This window comes from Rhyacophila brunnea, unplaced genomic scaffold (assembly GCF_057557595.1).
Source record: "Rhyacophila brunnea isolate RB1 unplaced genomic scaffold, BYU_Rbru_1.0 scaffold_20, whole genome shotgun sequence".
In the NCBI taxonomy this organism is placed as follows: domain Eukaryota; kingdom Metazoa; phylum Arthropoda; class Insecta; order Trichoptera; family Rhyacophilidae; genus Rhyacophila; species Rhyacophila brunnea.
Window position 1 is genome coordinate 23831376 of NW_028232860.1, and position 24612 is coordinate 23855987.

Here is a 24612-nt window from a genome sequence, read left to right on the forward strand (position 1 = left end):
AATTTAGTTGCTAGGACCCACTTAGCAACAGCGCTCGAAATGGAAAAATTTACGAACCGGAGCGCTCGACAGTTTTCTGAAGATTTTTACATAGTAAAGTTATCAAAGTTTATGTGTTTTTTTTCATAAAAATAAGTGTGTTATATTTTCTATTATATATGGCCTATCCAGCTCAGGCGGTCAAATTATTTATTCCACGAGACGGAGCGATAATTTTTCCGATTTCACGAACAGGAACGGCGCTCCGGTGCGTTCCGGTCCATTTCGAGCCCTGCTTAGCAACCAATAAGAGTGAGTAGTAAATATTACTTTTAACGAATTTTTTCCGAAACATACAAAACAGAATTAACTGAAAATTAATTCAATTCTGCTTAAAGGTGGCCAAAATTATTAAAATAATGCATTCTCGCCGTGTTCTGATATATTCTAAAAGTTTCAAATGTCTAGCTAGTCGGGAAGTTAGTTAAAAATCTTGGACAAACAAGAAAAAATTTGTACTGCACAAGAAAAAATCTGTAAAGGACAAACAAGAATACGAGCTAATAAAAACGTGGTAAAATAGCATTTTACAATAATGAAGGAATTTTAATAAAATTGCAGTAGCTACATTCATGTCAAAACCGCAAAATTACAGCCGACGGGGTCCACAGTGTAAGTCAAATATGTGGATAAAACCCTAAGAGATTCAGTCTTCAATCTCTTTGATAAAACCTCATTTTATAAAGATGTAACATTAGCCTGCGAAGGTGAAATTGCGGGAAGGTTACTGAGGTTAACGATTAAATTAATTTGTAGCAATATTCATAATTGAGGTCTGACACGTATTATTTGCAAAGTCTACACTGAAATGAAAAAACTGTGTAGTGTTATAAATGAATAACCACGTAGGTAAATCGTAATAATTAGCGTATATCTAACTAATCATACCTACTAAAAACATTCTAGAACAGGGATGGCAAATATGAATTGATCGGCGTGCCAAAATAAGCCGATTTTTTTAATTCGCGCAATTCCTTTTTAGGTGTACACATGATAATAATATAATCTAAATCAGTGGCGCACCCAGGATTTAATATTGGGGGGGGGCCCAAGGTGGAGAATGTAAATTAGTCATATAGGCTCTTTTTCTTCGACACAGCCTAATTTCTCGTTTATCGGTCTTTTGTCTATTGCACTCGGTGTACCTGCACCATGGTCCCCACATCCTGAAACGGGCCCTCAGGCTAGGATATTTGGCGGGCCCCCTACCTACCGCTAAGATTAAAGGCAGTGTGAAACACTACATTAACGTTTTTCAAATTGTGTTTTAGTTCAAATTAAGGGGGTCTACTTATACAGTGAATTATTGGCGATTTTCAATACATCTACTTTAATAATGGAGCTGTCCAGTATTGACACATAATAATCAGAAAATATATTGCACAATTATATAATTTAAAATGTTCATGGCCATAAAGTATAATAGCACCGCAGGCGACTTTTTTACTATTAAAGCTAATTTATGATGTGTGTTTATCTCACTTATCTGGTCAACCCGACACGCCGGGCCCCCCACAGCCCGGGCCCCCAGGCTAGAGCCCTGTCAGCCCACCCCAGCCATGACCTACACCACTCCGAATTCGGGTGGACAACGAGAATTTTTTGACAGTTTTAGGGATTGGGTTTCTAAAAAAACCTGACATTAGTGTTTCGAAATTTTTGCGTTAGAAATTAAAATCTTAGAAATTTTTCTAAAAAGGGTGCTGGAGAATTATTACAAATCATTTTTTTGGCGTGTTTTTATTATATTTATATAAGCCCAAAGGTGTAGTTTATTGGCTTTCAATTTCAATGTTTAAAATCATTCTGATAATTTTCATTTTTGGGGGGTGCCAGGGCCCCTTGCCCCCCCCCCCCCCTGGGTACGCCACTGATATAAATCATATTTATTGAATATAATAAAAAAAAAATGATACATACACATAAAATGAATGAAAATAAGGAAATAAGTAATATAAAAACATTGAATAACACACTGATTTTTGTTTGAGGTTTTTTGTTTCATGTTATTTGCGAGACTTTTTATATCAGGATTATATGTCATTGTTTGCAAATTAATACATGTTGCTGAATCTTTCTTTCTCAACCTATTTCTAGTCTTTGAATGCACATGATTCAATAGATAAAGAAAAAAAAGATACTTTCACATGAGTAGGTGGAAGAAAAAATGGTCAACAACGAGATTGCTAGTTTTTCAACAGTTATAAAAGTATCAATCATGCTTTTCCATATTTTCAATATTAATATATTGAATATTAAAAAAATAAAAGGAGTTTATTTTTGGCGTGCCGTCGAAAAGTTTTAGCGTGCCAAGTTGGGCACGCGTGCCACGAATTTGCCATCGCTGTTCTAGAATGTCGACAAAAAAATGTTGAATAAGAAACGTCCTTGTAAATTCGTATAATATTAAATTTATAGAGCAGGCAGGGGTTTCAAAAAGGGCGATCGCAAAATGATCTTTGGTCGATCGCCAAAAATATTTAATTTGTTTATTCATAATTTGGAAGTATAATGGGATTTTATTTATTATACATATCTCTATTATCCAAAATTTTAATTATGTAATTCTATCAACACTCATTCCGATAAAAGGAAAAATACGGAGTGAAAATTTTTTAACCAGTTTTAAAAACTTCATTAAGAATGCTCAAAAATTATTATAAACATCTTACATCACAACGTAGGAGAGGTAATTCAAGTTCTGTAGCATCCGGAAGCTCAAAATAAAATTTATGTAAGTACCTACTTATTTAAAATAAAATAACTGCAGTTATGTAAATATTTTTTTTCTATGCACAACGCTTTATTTAAGTTTCTTCTATGTTGGCTTAAAAATATATGTACATATTATAATTATACTATACTTATGTCCTTAATTTCAGAAAAAGTAGATCGTGGAGGATTTTTTTTATTCAAATTAGATCTTATTATGTAATAATTACAAGATAAAAAGAACTTTTTATATACCTACAACGTTTTTAAATTTTCTGTTGAACCATATAAACTTTACTTGACTAGCTTAAACTATCAAAAAAATTTGTACTTGACATGCCATATTGATTTCCATAGTAACGTACGTATATATTAATAATTTAGACCCCTAGCAACCAATAATGGTGCCGAAATAACTTTTCATACAAAACAGAATTAACTGGAAATGAATTCAATTCTACTTAAAGATGGCTAAAAGTATTAAAAAAATGCATTGGCATTGTGTTCTGATATATTCTAAAAGTTTAAAATGTCTAGCTAGTCGGGAAGTTAGTTAAAAATTGATTGCAAGATTTGTACCGGACAAATAAGAATACGAACTAAGAAAAACTTTGTAAAAATTAGTTGACTCCCTGGTATTATAGTCACTATATTCTGCAGTCCACTATATTACGAGTATTAGATTATATTATAGTCATTGCTGGGTATGGCTGGAAGTCATTCCACACTACTGAATGTGATGTTTCCAGGGCTCGAAATGGAACGAAGCGCACCGGAGCGCCGTTCAGGTTCATGAAATCGGCAAAGTTATCGCTCAGTCTCGTGGAAAAATTAAGTTGACCGTCTGAGATAGATAGGCCATGGTAACAAAAAATCTAACAAACTTATTTTTAAAATAGGATACATAAAATTAGATAATTATGTTATTATTTTTGAAAAATTAACGAGCGCTCCGGTTCGTAAAATTATCTATTTCGAGCCCTGGATGTTTCTCGAGAATTCGGGATTGTTTTATTGGTTTGTCGAGAATCACTAACGAATTGAGGATAAAAAAATGTGACGCAATTTAGGCAGAGGTGTAAGATTTTGTAACGAAATGAGTCGACGGGGTCGAAAACTGTGCAACTTCATTCATCATGGAAAACTCAATTATTTATAATTAGAATTTATAGAAATTATAATTAGCGGAAATCTGCAACGTTTACCGGAAACGCTCATAATGCTTTTCATTGTCGTCATCAATTTTGCGCGTTTTGGGTGGGCTGGGGCTTTGGCGGGGATGGAGCTGCCGAAAACGGCAAAGGGTGCGGAAGCCCCACAAGTTTAATTTAGATTCATTGATCCATATTGAGAAATTCTAACACTGCAAAAAATATAATATAACCTAATATAAAGAATATATTCCTGTACTTACCGACTCTCCTTCCACGACTAACTGATAATAAATTTAATAAATACTTACTAAGAATTCTGATTTTTTAATCCTCTTTTATCAGTGTTTTCTATAATCTTAATCGCATATGTGCATAATATATGAGATTTTAGTGGTGATTAATGCTACTCATATCAAATTTAGATACAATGGCATTACATTTATTTTTATACCTATTTCAGTTATTGGATAAGCAATTGTTTTTCATTATTATTATTGATGATATCTATCGATGACGTATTGTGGTACACGGTACACGGGTTCCCAACCTTGAGGGATCGCACGATGATTAATTTCCAGGGGTCGCCAATTACGAAAGTTGTAGTAAACTTAAAAATATATTGCATGTGATCCAAAAGCAATAATATAACTTATTATATTGGACTTTTATGTAACTTGTAATGTAATTGTAACATAATAGCGCCTGTACACGTGCATGGATTTACTTGCACCAATATTGTGTATTTTAAACTATCGCGATAATAACTGTTTACATACTCGTATAAAACTGCTGACTGTCTCGCCAATCTCATTCTTCAAGAGCAAGCGAGACGCGATGTTATCATTGTATGGTACTATTTGACAGGTCGTGAAAATCAGTTAACCTCAAAATGAGTCTATCTGCGCGGTGTAGTTCGTTTTTCACCGGCAGTTTCGCCACTATCGTTCTACCGTGATATCGCACAGTCCAATTATTGAAAACCGGTGAAAGTTCAGAAGCTTGTAATTTGCATGATAGTACGTGTTTAAACGTGCATTTTTTTTGTTGTCGCCGCGATAATACGTACTGTCAGCAGTAAATCCATGCACGTGTAAGCCGTGTATTAATTATTATTGATTAACTAATTTAATTATAGTTCTATAATCCAATGTTAAATATTTATTTAAGTAAATCTGAATATTATAATAATACGTTATGTACCAGAAAATTCCGGACACGGAAAACTGCGTAGTGTACTTATTTAAGGTGACGCATCAGTGAAACGCCAAATAATTTTCAACTGTACGGGCGACGAAATTTTGGACTCGCTGCCATTCACTGAGATAAAGTTGACACAGGAACACGTCACTTTGCTGCGTGATGGCGACGGGTCAATTAATTCTAAAATCGTGTAAAGATGACTAAAAACGTTACTCATTTACTTTAAAAAGAAAACATGTCAATGAATATATTATTATTGTTACTAATAGAACAATAAACAGAACATAAAATGGACGTATGTTGGATTTATATGACAATTAATATTTCGTTTGACAGGCGTCATTTTCACCCGCCACCCGCATTCCGCGCATCGCCTAGCGACGATCTTTTTAGACCGTGCCTCAACTAATGCATGGCCTTCAACATTCCAAAATTCAATGTTAAATAATTATTTAAATCTGAATAATTATTATGTTTGTGTTCTGTCTTCTGTACCTACGCTATTTTCGTATCCGTAATAATCACCGAACCATATCCGATAATAAGTGGGATATGTCCCTCTTTTTAGTGCGGGATATTTTGAGTTACCACATTTTAAAAGTCTCGTCTGTTGCAAACATTGCCGTATTATAAATTATTTTAGTCAATATAGTACGGCATATCATTTTGGAGGTTCAATATTTCAAATTGTGGGCATCTATTTTTAAATTATTTCAACTCTAAATATAGATATTATACAACTTTAGGGGTGCAAACTAAACGCGGGGGATTGGAAGTCGTGTCCGGAAACTTGTACCTACGTATGCAGTTCGCCGTATCACACTTCACCGTGAAATGTTGTATTGGAAATATATGGCCGTATATTAACCGTATATCCAACCTGTTGGGGTTACTGACATAAAATTCATGTCTAAATAAAACACGGTTCTTGTCAGTTTACACTTTACAGGAAGCCAGCAGCAAACAAATTTTGAAAATATCCGGTATACTGGATTATTTGTTAGGTTAGGTTAGGTTTTCATTCTTGAATTCATGAATTATGCCAAAATCAGCTATGAAAATTGAATTAATTTTCATATTGAATCTAATAAAATTGGAGACCGTATAGTAGGTACATGGTAATTTTTTTCGGATAGAAAGCTCACGGCGAACTAAGCCCAGTGACGTCCCAAGACAAAATACCGCCCCTAGGCAGCAGCACCAAAATGCCGCCGCATTTTTTATCATTCTTTCATGGCTCCAATATCTAAGAAATGTGTTATATGGGTACTTACATTACTAACAAAATATATACCACTACATCTAATTTAAATGCCACCTTTACTTCAATAGACAATATTGCGAGTCCACGGTTTCAGATACATTTAAATATAGATACACCTGGCACATTTTAAAACTCGCGAGTGACTGGCAAAAATATTTGTATAAATTAATTAGGTAAGGTTGTACCTACATATAATTCAAATATAATTCGCAAAACTACACGTGTCATTGCTGATCATCAAGGACGTGACGTCCAAGGACAACGGAAGTAAACTAGACATCGCGAACCCGAAAAAAAATACAGTCCTGTTAAATCTTTATATATTTTGTTACCATTCAGTGAGCTGAATTTTTTTAAAGGAAAGATTCCGTCATTGCTATGTTTAGGTACTTATTTCTATATGTACCTAATGATTCTCCTCGATTTGCCGCCCTTCGAGTAACTGCCGCCCCCAAGCGACGCTTAATCTGCCTATCCACACGGGACGTCACTGACTGAGCCACGGTGAAATGTTTTACGTACAATTTACATGTAACCGGGAATCCCTGCTTAGACCAAAGAAATTGTTTAATGGACAATTTAAGTTAACAATATAATAGCCATTTGACATTTCCGTAAATCACTTACTTAGCCTTAATGTAATATTTGGTAATTTTGTCATTTTAATGTTTGTCCAGTTACAGTAATGCCAGTAATCTCACAACAATAGTATTATGGTAGCTAGTTATAATTAATATACCAACATAATAGATGTTATTATATTTTATAACTGTTACTGTGGTCTGTGATACTAAAGATTTTTTTAACAAAAACGTACCGTTGCCCGTACTTAATTTAACTAGGGATGTTCATATGGTAGCAATGCTTTATGACCGATAATTAGATACTTTTAGGTAGGTAATAGTCGGTAACCGGACAAAACAGAACATGGAGAAACAAAACAGAACAGCCAGTGGGAAAATAAAACATTTATTTTTGTCGTATCAATTTATTAATTAAATACTTCTAAAAAGTAAGTATATAAAATAAATATATATAAATATTTAATAGGTATATATTATCATTACATGTTGGCCATTCGGCGTAAAAACCTTAATTTATCTGCTTGATTTTGATAATCATGCACTGAGTAGTGCACAGAATTATTAAACTAATTAGGTATTTCGTTATACCTAGTCACCCAAGAAGCACCCAAGCATAGCTTGCCGGCAACATCGAGTTGAGTCTCGTTCAATTGAGGCTTTCCAGCGATTAGAAATGCAGAAATTATAAAATTTGATTTTTTACGGCGTATTGAAAACCTGTGTAATTAAAAATCTATACAACACAATGTAGAGATATCTACGACAATTTCAATATTAAATATTATATTTTTTTCTGGACTGTCATAGTTCTGTTAATCGGTATTCTGTTTTGTCACCGTTCTGTTTCTTCAAGTTCTGTTTCTTCATGTTCTGTTTATTCATGGAACCGTGCCTATACTTTTCTTTCAATTGGACACCATTATCAATAAGTAGTTTTGTCAATTTAAAGATAAAAAACAACTGGCACTTATCAGTAGCTACTATACAAGCACGTATCGAATCAATTATTGGAATTATTATCGTTTTTCTCTGTGTGTATTTTTTAGACAATAGTAGTAATTACTTTCAGCAGAATAATATAGATTGCACACTGAAAATTATTGATATAAGACGTCCTGGAAGAATTCTTAACAGTAAATAGGTACATGACTTGTATTTCTTGGATGATCCTCATTTTTTTAGATATTATCGTCACCTCAATACTACAACTAGATAACTTGATTTTCACTGTTTTTGAGTCTGCTATTGAATAATTGATTCTACATTTCCTTATCTACAAAATGATAAAACTAGGTAGGTACCTAAGACATAAGTTAATGGGAACTGCATTAATTTTGTGTTTAAAAATATTAAATAACTTTAAAACCATAAATGTATTAAATAAATAAAATAATCTACAATATGTTTTCATACAATTGAACATTATTTAATTGTTTCCAATTAGACAAGCACTATTTTCCATTTTTATTTTTAATAATAACTTAAGCCCAGATTTATGAATCTCAAGTAAAGTTTAAATTTCATTTTTCCCAACAATGACCAAATCAGAGTTATCTAGTTGTAGTATTGAAGTGACGATATGTAACTGCATATAGGTACAGTCTTGATAAAACACAATATGTATATTTGTAAACACTATGGATTTATATATTTACCATTTATCAATCTAGAGATACCGGGACTGAAAATCGCAATATCACCCAATAGAACCCACAATCGATACTTTATCTCTATACGGTACCAACATACTTACATATTGTATCAATACCTTTTTTTCGTTACGCCATCTCTAAATTTTGCCAGACTAATCATCAACCTGGCATGTCTACAATTTTAACTGAGTATTATGTAATTAATAGAATTGGTTTATAAATGGAATCACTGATTTGGTAAAAATAACAAAAGAGCCACCGAGTTGACACCGGCAATAAAAAATAATGACATATAATGATAACTGCTAGTAATAAAATACAGTATATTGGTACTTAGTTAGATTCTCTAGTTTTGTTAAATTTTCGTACAAAAAATAATTGGAAGACTTAAAGTTTACTCAATTGGATAAAAATGTTAAATTAAATCTTTATAAGCGATTATTTTTATGACACGAGTTCTAGGTCACGACACCAAGCCACATTTATATAAAATATATTAGTGAATGTTATGTTATGAATTATGATCCATATTCGTGTTCCACTCTAAACGGCATTAGCGAAGGGTGGCGGTAGGCTGTTAAGATCCGCCATAAATAGTGTACAGCTTTGTTAGCCATACGCATGCGTATTTGTTTTTATTGAACTAAGACTACAATTTACAGATCGTGTTAATTAGTTTTTAAAAATCAATTAAACTCTGCCTAACACAAACCATATAAGTTTTGGTATACTTTGGGCGATACGACAAAATTGTGCATACTTTTTCATTCATACTTTTATTTGTTTTCTTTGGACTAAGAATGCATATTATTATTAAATTACACATGTTGTTGGTTATTTTTTTTTTAAATTCATTAGGCCATGCCTAAGCCAAACTACATATTATAATAAATAAAAAATAGTATTATATCCAAAGTTATGTATGATTTAATTGTATAATTTCACATATTTTATAGATAGACGAGTATTTTTTTTACTATTATCTATTATGTTTTGGTTTCGCAGGGCTTAATTGAATTTTAAAAACTAACCAACACCATCTGTATATTGTAGTCTTATTTCAATGAAAACGAATGCGTATGGCTGACAAAGGTTAGTGTGCACTATTTATGTCGGATCTTAACAGTCTACCTCCACTCTTAACCACTGCTAGACGGAGCATATAAACGTCATGTCACATCACAATCCCGGCAGTATCATGGCGCGCAATCCCGTTCCTACTGTACGTCCGTTTAAAATAGATTATCAGGACCTCACGACTGAGGATCATGACTGATCATTGGTGATTTATCTGTTCAAACAACACCCTTCTCAATGGATTGGCCCTGCTCCACTCGGCATTATACGACACGGAAGGGCCCTGTGGTCACTGGAAGATCACTGGGACTCATAAATTGATGCAACCGTCCGGGGCATCCGATGTTTGTTTTATTATTCTGATGCGGCACGTCTAAAAGACAAGACAGCACGGACGTCACCAAAGGACACTTATATACATATATATTATTTTTAATACTACATAGACCTAGAGACCTGATGACAGTAGTGTAGTTTAACAGTACCTAGTATACTTAGTACTCAATAGAAGTGAAACATTCACAAACGCCCAGGCTTTGAGAAAATCGCATTATTATTTATTGTGTCCTCGCCGAAATCGAACCCGGAGCTCCCGGGTGAAAGGTCAGCGCCTTACGCATAGACCACAAGAGCCGCATTGATGACCGTTAAGCCAGGCTCATTCGTTAACCACTTGTTGATGCGACAGCTCGCAATAACTCGTAGGTGAACACCCTTAGTTATACCTGCAGGCCAGATATGTATCGCTAGACTCAAAGTGCGGAGTATCTGGGTATGGGGAGTGTATCTGGAAAAGTGCGGTAGGTACATCAGCGGTTCAAGCCACGAGAAGCTATAAGTAGTAGGAGGGGTAAATGTGGGGATATTATGGATATATTTCCAAAATGGACCCCCCAAACCATTTTTCTATGTGCGCGCTTGAGTGAAAATACTTTCAGCTAATTTAATCATTAGCTTTAAAAATCATCTTGTATATTTTGCTATTCTATGCTATTCACAGAGAATGACGTTCTTCAACATCTTTATTCGTTACAACATTGCCGTACGTGAGTAATATGATTTATTTTTGTTAAATTTATAACATTTATAATGGAAGAGATTTCTCCATTGCGTCAAGATGAGCATAAATTTCTACTTAACGCAACTGACCGAGACTTTTTTCGCTTTTATTACACATTCTAATGGAATTTAAAGGCTTTTTATCGCTTTCGTTGAGTCATTTTGTAAGGTAAACTAAAATGTTTATTATTTACAACTATTAAACTAGCATGCCATTATCTTATTTGGTTATCGCTTTTCGTCGGTTTATGTCAACTTGGTTGTTTGGTAAAGGACAGTGGACGAGTTTGTATATATGGGATCGACAGTGGACAAGGTGGATATGAAGCAGAGATAAGAGCGCACAATATTTCGATGACACGTATGAAAGGATCGGGGAATTTCAATTGCCAAAAAAATGATGCTTGTGCTAACATTAATGCTCTGAAGGTAATAGCTGCCTTCGAGATGTGGTGTTGGCGCCGAATGGTTCGTATTTCTTGGATAAAGCACAGGGCGAACCGATCTATTATCCCGAGACTGTAGATAAAGGAATGGCTCTCGACATGTCTGAAACCATTGCCGACTCGAGAGAAAGCCGAAACATTCACGACTGGTCCTACCTTTTCTGCCCCTCCCGTTGTCTATGGATGGCCTTTCATTGTTCTATAGAGTGCTCATACTGACGCATGTCGTGTTCATTTGTCAGAGTATTCTTAGTTTCAGATTCATTTGATTTAGTGCTTATTACAAATCGATATTTCCAGCTGTCTTGACACAGGGAATGGATTGATTTGGATAAATTAGTTACATGATAAATAATGCACTATCATTAACACACCTTCTACAAATGTAATGGATAGATCAATGCTACATATTTTTTGGAAACCGGTTTTTGTGTGAAGGACTACTAACAGGAATGTATATCATTTATAAATAACACTGATAGTTAATATATTTGCTTTGAGAATATTTTATAATTCAATTTGAAATAAGAAAGGGCGAATCAATATGTCAAGCAATCGGGGATCTGATTTTGACAGCTGAACAGTGGACCACTCGTTGCTTGTGCAAAAAGATATGCTCAGGCTTTATTAATCTAAAGATGACTCTGCTAAAACGCTTTCTGCACTTTTTTGGACATATTGTTCGCCATGGACCGGACAACCAGGAGAGACCGGTAGCTTTGGGTGGCTTTCAGGAAAGACGAAGTCAACCAAGTGAAGGGGCTGACCGGAGGCAGCATCCCTGAGAGAAGCAGATTATCGAGAGGGATGGAAAATCTTGGTCGCTTAAAATTCAAAGGTGGTCACTAACATCAGCCACAAAGACTGTCAACTTGGGAGTATACAGTACAATTAGTATTGATATAATGCATACATAATTAATTTTAGAATACTATTTAGGTATCTTTATAGAGATGCATCTATCTACATTGAAAAAACAGAATGGCGTCTTTTAAACAAAGATTTTTATTATTGAAACAAAAATGTCATAAAATAAATATTATGACCAGGGTCGGCTCACAGCACCAATTGGAACCACAATATAAAATATATATTTGCAACAAATTTTAACTACTTACCTACCTAAAAATGGAGCGAAAATCTACATTACATAATTATTTATTATATTCATAGCAACCATTAATTATTATTAATGCTCTCATTTACTTCGCTTCTACACGCAAAATGCGATTCCGCAACTAATGTATCCTTGGAGCTTTGGTAGCCTCGTTGCAGACTGTGTTAATTGCATCCACGACAGATCGATAAACTGAATCAAGAATGCCACAGTTTTCACATTGACAATGCCCTGCGTACCGCTAAATGCATGGGATGAAGCAAAGCACGATCCTTACTCATGAGGTCCCGACGAAGAAGATAGAAATTTGTTGTTCCTATTAAGAATTGTGCCAGACTTCAGTATTATTGTATAATATATTTTTACGTGTTGCTGCATTTTGCCTGTTAAACCGTAATCTATAATATTATCAGTAAACCCTGTCGGACAGTGTATAGATGTGTTAACAAGAGTTGAGGCGAAGCAATACTGACACAGACGCATTGTTTACAAACAGGATGTTTCAAATGTTTAAATCGGCATCAACGTATACGCATGTTGTCCTCTTTCGCTATAAGCGCAATAAGACAAACGGCTGTTTCTCGTAGACGTTGTGCAATGCCCGTTGCCTCAGAAATGCACCAATACACACAATCTTTCGTATCTGTGTTCGCCTCAACTTTCATTGCGCGACCTTATTATATCTGTTGCCATATCCGCCCCTTAACTGGAGCATATGGACACTACGCGGCGCCTCCAAGAATCCCTATCGCTCGCCAGTCTTCTTGCTTCGTTCCAGGTCAAATCAGCATCCCGTAGCTCCGCCATATACACTCTGTAGATTGTATTTAGCGGCCTTCCAGGACGCCGGAATCCGGTCTGCTTGAAGAACAGGCAAGCCAGGTTAAAGTTCTCTTCTGGCATCCGCAGCACGTGGCCGAGCCAGGTCCAACGTCGCCTCTTCACTTTCAGCGTGATGAGAGGCTGCTTGGTGCGTTCTCTTATCTCCTCGTTGCTCCTAAAGTTATCCACCGCACACCCAGTATTCGTCGCAAACATCTGTTTTCGAAGCTCAGTATACGGTTGCTCTGAGCCTTCGTAAGGTGCCATGATTCGCTACCGTAAAGCAGCACCGTCAGAATACAAGCGTCACATATGCATTTGGTTTTGACCGAGTACAATCGTGAGTCCCAGACATTCCGCATCGAGTTGAATGTTGCTCCAGCCATTCCCATTTGGATAGCGAGCTCTTTCTGCAAAATGCCATCTCCCGTGAGGTGTACCCCCAGGTACTTGAAGCTGTCGACGCTCTCGATGTTTTGTCCGTCGCTAATCAGAGGGAAATCTGGATTAGGACAGGTACTATTACACAAGACGTTGGTTTTCTTCGCGTTGATTTTCAAACCAACGCGAGAGGAGTAGTTATGCAACCTGTCGATTGTCTCTTGAATGCCCTCGATTGAGTTATCGAATAGGACAGCGTCATCGGCGTATTCCAGGTCGCATAGCTTCACCGTGGGGGTAACAGGTATGCCTCGGTCGGGTGGTATTGACTTCCGTAGTATGAAGTCAAAGAGAATGATGAAAAGAAACGGTGCAAGGACACAACACTGTCTGACTCCGGTCGTGACCCCGAACCATTCCGTGACAATGTCTCCAATTCTGACACAGCATTCGCTATTCTCGTGCAGGCTTTTGTTTATGGCAATGATCTTGGGAGGGATCCCGTATGCTCCCAGTATCATCCAGAGGGAGGGGCGGTGCGGACTGTCGAAAGCCTTCTCATAATCCACAAAGCAGCAAGCCATCTAACTGTTCAGCTCATGGCTCTGCTGAAGAAGACATCGAAGGCCTTATACCTATCCTAAAAGTTTTTTTTATTATTGGACAATAATTACATATTTCTTTTCAATAAAATATAATACTTACCTACTTATCAACACTGAATCAGTGAAAACTATCCTAAGAGACAATTTCCCAAAATTAATAAAAATGTTTTAGGTTCACACTGCGTATTTTCTTGCGTACATTAAATAAATATATATTTCTGATCACGAATCTATTGTACAATGTGTACACGTTAAATCAATCGCCATTATTGTTTATGGTACGGAGTTCAAATCTTGAGGTGAGATGTTTTTACCAAAGAATACCTATATCTATTATATTTAATATCGCACTTCTGGCAGAATTACGAACGCAAATGTAAAGTTTGAACGTTCATTACGTTAATTTCAAAGATTGTATAAAAAGGGCTGGAACCTCAGAGTAATAATATAGAGAGTGGATATTATTCGGCAAATGAAGCCGTTTTTCTCGCGTATAACACTCACAGTAGAACCTCAATTTTATTATTATTAACTTAACTATGAAAAGTTATACCATCATATTGTTTCTCAGTACGGTCACCAAATTTAAACACAACATAGTTAAACATATTTTCTACTGAATTAACTAAAAATAATTACCACTTACTTTCTTTTTAATACAAAAACAATAAATTTCAGCAACACGTGCTCGCAGTTTTTAAATGAATGTAATCATTCAAGTCAGTACCTATTTACCGGCGACGTTTCCAAAAAAATATTTAATTCAGCCGTAAACGTGCCGAATGCTAGCTCATTCGCACTTATGGTTCGTTTTTGCGCTAGGGGGATTATACCTACTCCGTCACCGATAGTTACATATTATTAATTTCATTTATTGTGTTAACTGGCAATTCATGGTAGAAATGCATTGTATTATAAATTTAATTTAATAAATCGATTTTTTTATCGTAGATACTTATTCCACTTTTATTTAATATCTGGACCGGTTTCGTTAGCCTCAGAGGGACATTTTTAACTAAAGAATATTCATACAACAGGCATTTATAATACGAGTACAATAACTTAATAAAAAATTCAAACGTGACAAAAACAATCAACCAATACATTGAAGTATCCTATCAAATAATATTATGTCAATAACACTTAGTAATTAAAATGAATAAAATTGCATATTAATATTTCATAATACCTCATTAAAAGGACACCAAAACCAAACATTCTTAATAATTAAGAATACTATAGGTACTTCAGTGAAACGGAAATTAATTTTCAACTATAGGCGCGACGAAATTTTGGACTCGCTGGCACTCGGAGACCGAACGTCGAAGTGTGAATAAGTATGTCAATTTGTTTCGTGGTGGCGACGGGGGTATTAATTTTTAAATCGTGTAAAGATGACTAAAAACGAAACCCATTTACTTTAAAAAGAAAACATGTCAATGAATATATTATTATTGTTACTAATAGAACAATAAACAGAACATTAAATGGACGCATGTTGAATTTATATGACAAATTATATTTCGTTTGGCAAGCGTCATTTGCACCCGCGACCTGCAATCCGCGCATCGCTTAGCCACGATCTTTTTAGACCATGCCTCAACTGAGGTATTAACATAATATTAATAACAATAACACATGCAATATATCACAAAACAAAATAATTTTGATTAATCAATATTTAATAACATGATACATTTCATTAATAATTCGTTTATACATTATTACCACACCACTTGATGGACAATCGAGCAAATAGGAGCGGTATTAATTCTAACAAAATTATGAGTCAAAAGTAAATAAAAATTAATAAAAAATATAAATAAATAATAAGGTGCATTAGGGTAATTCCGAATATGGGTATATTCCGAAAGTTCAAAAATTCTACCAATCGAAGCGATATTTTCCTATTGGCAACATTTAGTCTAGACACCATGTTCATTGTGCTCGCCTCCATCAGTCGTCGCTAGTCGCTAGTGTCAACAATGAGTGCATATCATCAAGTTTTTTCGGAGAAGTCTTTTTCGCGCCATTTTTGCTGATTCGTAATTACCCCAACTTACATATCTCGGAATACTGGTAAGTTATTTGAATAAGTGATTGCTTTTACGATAGATTATCGTTTTTTACGAATTTGTGAGAGGAACACAACGTCCTAGCTGTGTTTTTAATTTTTTTTCGGAAATACCCCTTTGGGGTTATTCCGATATATATTCATTCCGCAATAGCTCACTTAACTTTTTCATAGTAATTGGCAGTGATTCTCAATCTGTAAAGAAACTAAAATTAAATCTAATTTAGATGTACATAATATACTTAATTAAATTAATATTAAAGTAAGTAAATTAAGCGTCGTCCTAATAAGAAGCTATCGCAAGTCCTATTATAATCTTGGGTAAGTGCGGTAACGCCAGCCTTCACATAACAGCATAACTAGTGTATACGACATCATGAGCGAATATAGCGATTCTGATATTATAGACTATCTTGATTTTGAAGTATTGATGGATGAATACTCTGAAGATGATTTTAAAATTTACATGGAAGAACCAAGGTCACAAAAAAAACAAAAGATGTGAAATATGGTGAAAGTTTAACTGACGAAAAGATACTCACCAACAACGATTCAAATTCTCTCTGTACTAATAGTAAAGGTGTTGGCAAAAAAAGTAAAGGTAAAGAAAATCAAGCGGATAAAACAGACAAAAAAACGAAGAGAAAAGACACATTAAAAGAGATGACAAAGACAACGTTGATTTTTTTATAAAAGGAAAAAATATGACAACTAGAGAAGACTCAAAAGAAAAAGACAAAGATGAACAACTGCTACTAAAACTGAAAAATAAAGATATAGTATACAAAACTCAAGAAAAGGACCCTCAAAGAGAAGAAGAAGGAAAATTACAAATTAAATGTTTCAGTGCTTCTCAGATATTCAATCAGAATAAAATGGAGGTACTATATTGGGTTCATAATAATAAAACATGAGGAAACATACTTCTATCAACTTCTTAAAAACTATGAGACCACAGCAGCAGCTAACCTTTATTACGACCAACAGAAAAGATAGTGACAACGTTCCAGAGTCATTAATAGTGAAGAAGATAGAATTTATTTTGACTGATTGCGTACCTAACCAATAGATCATTATTATGTATATGTGAGGCTTTCAGACCGTGTCTTAAGCAATTCTGTTATATTTTTTTAACAGTGTAGCCCGCATTTTAGTTTTGGGTTTGCTAGCAGGAATAATTTTTATGCTAGTTTATGCCATAAAAGTAGATGAAAATGATTAAAAAGACATGTTCCGACTTTGATTAAACATTTTTAATGTTGACTAATTTAATTGTATGGGTATGAAGAAAGTTTATTTTGCTATGCAAAAAGCAGTAAGTAAACAAAAGATATCTTTATAAAAAATATTGTTCTATCAAGGTAGGCAAATAAGAATGTAGACTCAAATATTTTTTTTTTAAATTATCACTTTCTATGATTTTCCTCGTCTTTATTTTGTTGATTTAAGGTGGTAGGTACTTGTGTCATATTGAGATATTTTTTCTCATTATTTGTCACCGGTGGGAACAAAACTGGTAGTGACAACCGTAAATAAACCTGCTCTGCTCCATCCCGTTCCACAATCCCTATAATCCTAAGTACTTAACTGAAATGTTGAGAACCACTATCTTTTTTTGGGGTAATTCCGAACTAATAGTATCAAAAGTTAGGGATTATGGAAACTATTAACAAAATTGATGATATTTTGTATTAGGAGTAATCACGGTCGAAAAAGAAAGGTAAACCTTCGGTCAAAGTGCAATAAAATCAACTTTTGAATAATTTCGGAATTACCCCAAGATAGTTCGTAATTTCCCCAATGCCAAAAAAAAATGACTCAATATTTCAAACTCTCAATTTAAAGAACCCAACTATGTATTCAAGAATCTAATATATATTTATCATACATCTTTTCTTTAAGTACACAGAGGTAAAACAATAATGGCAGTAAATATAAAACACTTTGAATAATTAACCGAAATATATAACCTCTAGTCATCTCATAGAAATTCCTGTCGGAATTACCCCAATGCACCTTACACAATCTATGAAGTTATGTTAAATCAATAAGATAGTCCCGTTCATTATATAGGATACAATAAGGGAGAGCACACAAAACTCAATAATTGTCCATTCAACAATTTAGAAGGCATAGTTAAAATATTACCTACAATATAATAATTAATTACTAATAAGTTATTTAATAATGGTATTAATATTTCAAGGATAATAATGCCAATAATACAAATGCAATTAATTTTTACTGACATTTCAAAGTCGATAGGTATTGTAAACGTAAACAAAACTATGTGATAATTGATTTGGCCTTCGCTTTGTGGGTATAATTACATAGTATTGCAATAGAATATAAAAAAATACAATAGTTCTATGAAAATAGTTATACACAAACATTCAGATGAAATATAATTCCAGCAAGGACAACCAGTTCGTAAAAATTCCAATTTTAGCACTGGCGAATACTATTTTAATGTTGGGAAACAAAGTTTTATTGATTCACTAATTTTGCAACAGAAATGTTGTCAACTAAACACTACTTATTTTAAAGTCAGAATCAACACAACTTGTCTCTCATGATTGCAATGGAATTCTACAACCAGTGACGTTCCCAGAAACAGTGCCACCAGGGAACTTTTCTTTTCTGTGAGTGCCACCCTCAAATTGTCAGTAAGTTTGTTAGGTACCTACTTACCTATCTTATTACACTACTATATTACTATAAACACCCACATACCTAGCCGCCCTAAAACTTAGTGGATCGATGAGTAATTAATCATTCGTGGCAACGAATAACCAAAGACAGAATTGTAATAGTTAACGTGGCACGAGTAGGTCTTCATTCAGCAGTGTATCATCCCGGTTAATAATATTAAAGATATTGGAACAATCCGAATCAAGCCGTTTCCAAACATAACAATTGAACTACCATTCAATAGAATTGTTCTAATAAGAATTATATTTAGTATATTAGTGAAATTGCCAACGAGTACCAAATGCTCAACAACATAAATATCCCAAGTTACCCATATAACTCCCAAAGATGATTTATTTATTACATACGTAAACAATAAAATAATCTATGGTCGTATCATACGTAAGTATTACATTAATCGCCCCCCGATCCATCAATATTCGAAAATGGAATTCATTCATTTTGAATCGACATTATTTTGTTATGATTATTTTCAATGTACAAGTTCATACATCGCGATTCGTGAATGATAATATTGATAATGGTACTATAATTATAGTATTGTACCTACCATAATTTTGATACTGCGTAAAATGTATAGAATATTATAATAATTATTTACCTAGATACTATAATTTATTATTAAAAAATATACTAAAAAATGTGATATAGTATGTATGTACTTATATTGATTGAACTAGTGTTTCATGGCAGAACTCCATGATAATGGTTTTTGATGATTCTACGAAATTTGACTTATTTATTTTGACAGCTAATCTGACGATCTACATATAAAAAATGACCGCTTAAAAGGTCATGAACTTTTTAAAAATATTTAATTAAACCAGGGCTCGTGTTTGCTCGTGCTCGGGGTTTTCACCTGCGGCGCAGACAACATTTTGTTAAAAGATTATTATTCAATTTGACCGTTTAAGCTACGTATAACAAAAAATCTAACCCACTTATTATAATTAAAATTACACAAAAATGTTATTATTTTCAGTAAATTATCAAGCGCTTTCGAAATTTTTCATTTCGAGCGCTGCATTAAACATAAAAATACTAAATACCACTTTTTTCTGTGCATAAAAAAATATAAGACAAGTATAAGAAAATAAGACTGTTGGTATGTAGTTATGTAGAATTGATTTAGAAACGCAGAATGTTAACTATTTCGTAGATTTACTGAACTTGATCACCGGTGCACTTGTAGTAATTCAATCCTCAACACCTCAATTATTAATACTCATCGCAGTCATCACTCTCATCAGTCATCAACTCATCACTCATCGCATTTGCAGCAAAGCTTGTAAATAATTAATACGATAACAGTGGCATGTTTTGGGTTTTGACACATCTGGCTTATGTACCTACTATAATTGGCGATAGTACGTCATCGTTAATCTAAGCTAATTTATTATGATTCGATGTATATACAAAACGATTTTTGAGCTTGTAATACTAATGCAAGGCATTTGCATCTCAAAGCAAAATCTGTATTTATGTAATTGAATCTCAGACTTGCTACGAGTTAATCTGCAATGCAAATGATTTACCGACTATATTAATTATTGACGTAAGAACCCTTTTTTAGTTCCACTTTCATAATCATTATAAACAGTACTATAATTATGTATTTAAGAAAGTTTTTCTTTATACTTACTGATTTATTGCAACATGTTCCTCTCAGCGGTTCACACAGCACAAAGGAAATTCGACTTTCGTGACTTTGAATCCTCACTTGTAAATTATCACTTATTGACACTGTCAGATTGCACTTATACACTTATTATTTTGTTCAGTCATAAATTAAATTGTATTAGTAGGTATTGATTTTCACGTCTCTCTGTGCATATATAATAAATTTAAAAAAAGAATATTATTATAAAACCCGGTGAAAATCGTGAAAAGGCGCGACACACTGAACTCTCGAAGTTTCACAGCTGTAATGCTGTGATTATTGCTTCGAGTAGATACTTCCATATACCGACATACATACAATTATATTTTTATAAACCGAACACAGAGTGCTGTGTTATTCTGTTCTGACAAGTTCAAGTCCACCGATAAATTGTGGTTTTAAAATCACGTTTTTATATTGCATCACATTTTCAACTTTCGTATTTCGTAGCTAAGTACAGAATGAATATTTCAAGTAAACATTTTGTTCGTGTTTTTAATGCAGTGATTCTAAACTAGAGTACAACAGTTGTCAACATTTTTGTAATTGAGTAAAACATTCAGTATTTTGAGGCAATTGTCAAATAAACAAAATATCTTTTGCCATTCAATACACGTGACTAAAAACTTTACTAAGGCCTAATAACGCGTAGCCACTTGTGGCTGTGACAGATCGTAGACAAGCGTGCTGGTGGGATATGCAGTCAAGGTGTTCGAAGAGTGTCTAGGTATGTGTGTGTTTCCTTCGCACGCTGGGGAGTTATCGACTTCCGAAGTAAAACATCACATACAAATAATGCGGAAAATACCGTCCTCAGCGTTAGGCTGCCACCGATCGCAACCACAAATGGTCACATCTGCGATAGGCCTAAATATCATATAAAATCATATAGAAAGGTCAGATTAATTATTTGTTTGTAATCAAACACACTGACGTTGATGTTACTTTCTTAAAGTGTAGTTTTTGCGAGACTTATCATTAGCATTTCCGCACCCGGGAGGCTATAGGCTGTGAAGAGGGGGTGAAGTGCGAAGAAGGGTCGCATCTGCTGAGTTTGGATGAAAGCGGTAGAAAAGTCCAAGATTCTAACTGAGTTGCAGGCATCGGAAGAAATACATAATATATGGATAAATTGTGAATGCATTCTTTCAATTAGACATTTTCTTCTAAATTACCAACCCCTCTCACGTTACAGCTTGTGATTTATTGCTTTTTTTTAGATTCACGAATATTCAAGATTATTTAAATTTAAGAAATTCCGTTCCGGTTCAAAGTTGAGGGCGTTGTTTTAGATTTTTTATGCCAATTTTTTCAACCGACGATATCGTTTCAATTTCCCCTTTGTTATTTTTGCCTAGTAACAATTTCTCGAATTCTCGAGATTCACCTTTCCTTATTATTTCTCGAGAATTCTCTAGGCGAGATTTCTCGACGCAACCTCTACTCCCTGCCTTGCAAATAACGTATCGATAATATTTACTTGTACTGTCAATAATTTTATCGTATTTAAACGTGTTATGATTGAGTACATTTGTTGTGCAAATACTAACTATACAATGTAAACCTGTCATATCAACACTTTCAGCAATTATAAAATTGAATGAATAATATTAGGCTTTTATTTTAAATGGACTATTTGTGTCTTTAAAAGTTATTTTTTAATTTATAAAATCGACGAAGATCGCAGCCTTTATGGCTATATGATTCTTTAAAATTATTGGAGTTCTCCAACATGTACCAACAACGGAAATGACAAAAAATATGTAACTTTGCTTTGACGATCTAAATTAGTGATGATCAACTTTTATTTTCGTGAAGGACAAATTAAGCAATGAAAAATATTTGGGTATTACCCTTATATTTCACATAATAATTATAATAACTGCAGAATTTTGTGTTGCCTAATTTAAACCAATTAAAACAATAACATGTACCTATTAGGTATAGAAAAATCTTTCTGGGATGCTGAAAATCATCCCACGCTGCATCTAGATCTAATTCATGATAGCGGCTACCAAATTCTTTTTTCCATAATATACGATATCCTCATAAAACCTATATTAAATTGTATTGTAAAATAAAAACAGTTTTTAATGAGTTTGATTCACGCGAGGATAGAGAGATTTCATTGTCGACAATGTCATTTATATGTAAATTCTCCTACATTTGATGGCGCTGTTGCCATCGGTGACGCGTTTGATGATGTAGAGGCCCGACACACTGACTGATCTTGTGCCCACTAAGATAAAAAATAATAATTTCACGTCCACGAAATCTACTATAAAATATGTAAGTGGGTATATTATTATATTCGGAATTCCTGAATATTAGCAATGCACGATCTGCTTACTCTTCTGTGAGAGTCACTGTAAAAATAAATCTGAATCGATATTATTAAAAAAATAAAATAATTAATTGGTGAGAAATGCACGTCTTTTATCGATTTTGGTTTAATTTAATAATTGTATGACTGGTATGAACTGTTTGGAGGCCCCCTTTTAAATTGTATGACTCTGGGTTTGGTTTTTCCATTGGTTGTCATCAAGCTATGTCGTAAGTACGCGTCCTATATACATACATTTAACGTTGTTTAAATTATTATAGTAATTGTTTGGTAAAAAAACAAACATAAAATTTAAGTGATATACACTTGGGTAGATGTATAATTATTTAAACAAATTTATTAATAATAAAATCAGAACATCTTTAACTAATTATTTTTCAATTGACATGCCCCTCGGCAAATTAATGAACTATCCAAGGGGCACTAAACGTCCATAGGGACGCCCTAAAACCCTCTGGGTAGGCGAACTCATAAGGTTCGGTGGATATGCGTCACAACAAATAACTAGGGAGTGAAGGTAGATAGGGGAGACCTTCATCCAACATTGGATCGCCCCCGGCTGATGATGGTATCAAATAATCAGATAGATTATAATATGTAAATGTGGGAGTAGTATGTACCTACGTCACTTGTGTTTCCTTATTTTAATTGTATTTTTCGTTTATCACCAATGCCAATGGTGTCACTTTCTTCTTTACGTATTAATTTAGTGTCACTTGTTAGCCATGGCACGCTAGCATTTTACACCTGCGATGCGGTAACCCGGCATAATCCGACAAAGCGTTGTTACCTCACAAAACGTGAACACTTCACAACGCATTGTACCGTATAACGTGCATCGCTAACGACATGACATGCTCAACTGACAGAGAACTACGAATAGTGAACACGAAAAACATCTATTCATCCAATAACATTAAATAATTTAATTTCATACTGCATGTGTATATACCCATTCGATACCACCAGGGACGTACTTCACATATGGGCCGATTCAATGAACATGACATTTTTTTTTAAATTTCGAAATTAACCATCGTATTAGTACTATCCAAATAATTATGTACTTACTTCATAACCAGTGTGTCATAATATGCAGAAAATGAGATATGTACAGATTTCGTATTCCATGACCAATTCACTTTTTGAAGACTAGTCCAGTCCAAGATACATCCATTAAATGAACTTTGAACATTGTGTATGGCGGTGCTTTTTACTGGAATATCTATTAAGGTACGTATCACTGTGATATTGGAGAATATTATAATCACCATAATGCTTCAACTTACTTCACCACATTACGCTCCAGCATAAGAACATAAGGCAAGCGCACCTCCCACTATGTGAGACCTGGTCGTCGCCGTGGCCAATCCTCCCTCGCCCTGCAGCGGTGCTACACTATGATACTACAGAATAATAATTGGGTGTTTATTTATTACATTGTTTCATAACATTTAATAATATGAATTGAGTGTTCGTATTGAATAATTGAAGATCGCTGACCATGACTCATTATATTCTTCTTCTTGGTCGTGCACTCATGGCTGAGGATCGTGACCACATTTAAATTTCGCCATCCTTTGAGCGACCAAGACTTTCCATCCTTCTCGATCTTCCACTTCACTCAGGGCAGAATGGATGGTGCCCCCAGTCAGCTCTTTCACTTGGTCGCTCCGTCGCGCAGACGCTCTTCCTCTGCTTCGCCTTCCC

At 34.4% G+C, this 24612-nt stretch overlaps 1 protein-coding gene across 8 annotated transcripts in view; it reads right to left on the reverse strand.

The window, feature by feature from the left end:
• CDase (neutral ceramidase) overlaps positions 1-23767 on the reverse strand; it is a 52676-nt gene extending 28909 nt beyond the window's left edge. Inside the window, exons 1-2 of one of the 8 annotated variants that reach the window (XM_085948330.1) lie at positions 23693-23767; positions 20541-20723 (exon numbers count right to left, since the gene is read on the reverse strand). The gene's annotated coding sequence lies outside the window, so the exon portion shown is untranslated. Of the gene's footprint in view, positions 1-20540; positions 20724-23522 lie in introns of all 8 variants that reach the window. The other 7 variants (XM_085948327.1, XM_085948329.1, XM_085948332.1 and 4 more) reach the window with 7 other exon arrangements.
• Between the last annotated feature and the right edge of the window lie 845 nt (positions 23768-24612).